The following is a 1,156-nucleotide window of genomic DNA, read 5'->3' on the forward strand; positions in this document are numbered from 1 at the left end:
TCTTATTTTTCTGTTATTTTTCCGTTACTATTTTAGTATTAAAATCAAATTAGTTGTAACTGCCATATTTTATGACATTTTTACCAGTATTACTAGTACGTCAACATATGCGACGGAAAGCAATCCTGAATGTGAGCTCTCATTGTACCTGTTTCCGAAATGTAGTAATCTACGTTGCATCGGCTCTTGCTCAAAATATATAAACTCCAGACGATCAAATGCTTGTCGGTGGTTTATAACCGCCCAAGCCATAACGCGTCAGTGTTATCGACCCCTCTATGAGAGCGCCGAGATCGCTTGAGTCTGCATACAATACAATACAATACAATACAATACAATACAATACAATACAATACAATACAATACAATACTTAGTTCTTATTAACCGAGCCGGAGGTCTGTATGGGAGAATCTTGACCGAGGTCGCCAGTACAGACCGAACGCAGTGAAGTCTGTACCAGCGACCGAGGTCAAGATTCTCCCTTACAGACCGACCTAGCTCGGTTAATAAGATGTTTATTATATGGCCAACAAAAACAATTTAATTCGTTTAATGTAACTGGTTTGTACTAACTGACATTTTGCTTGCGAACGGCGATGAGTGGCGATGAGCTGAACTTAACTCTGTCAAAGTTTGCTTTTCATCCTCTCTTTTGTCATCATGCTGTTTGGCACTTCCATAAATAAATATTGGTAGAAGAAAATACTCAATATTTTTGCATTTTAGTTCGCATCTTTTCACCGCAAAACATTACCGGTCTAGATGCCGGTCTAGATGGGAAAATCTAGACCGCGGTCAATATCGATTTTAGCCAATCAAATTCGTGAATTTTGTAGTTCCCAGTCCTCGTGAGACAGAGCAATATAATAAAATACAATACAATACAACACAATACAATACAATACAATACAATACAACAATCTTTATTTCATCTCGAATTTAAGATAGCAATACGTCCTAATATCTCCGAGACAAAAAAAAAACTACACACACGAACACGATTCAGTCCAAGTTCAACAGAAGTCGCAGGGAAATTTTCACGGCTTTGATTTTCACGTTGTCTCGCGCGCGTCGGCTGGAGTAAGTTCACGTTTAATATCGTGTTCCTCGCGAATTCTAGGAGTCTGCTTTATTAAATCATCTTCCAGTGTAATA

This window comes from Montipora capricornis, chromosome 10, assembly GCF_036669925.1.
Source record: "Montipora capricornis isolate CH-2021 chromosome 10, ASM3666992v2, whole genome shotgun sequence".
In the NCBI taxonomy this organism is placed as follows: domain Eukaryota; kingdom Metazoa; phylum Cnidaria; class Anthozoa; order Scleractinia; family Acroporidae; genus Montipora; species Montipora capricornis.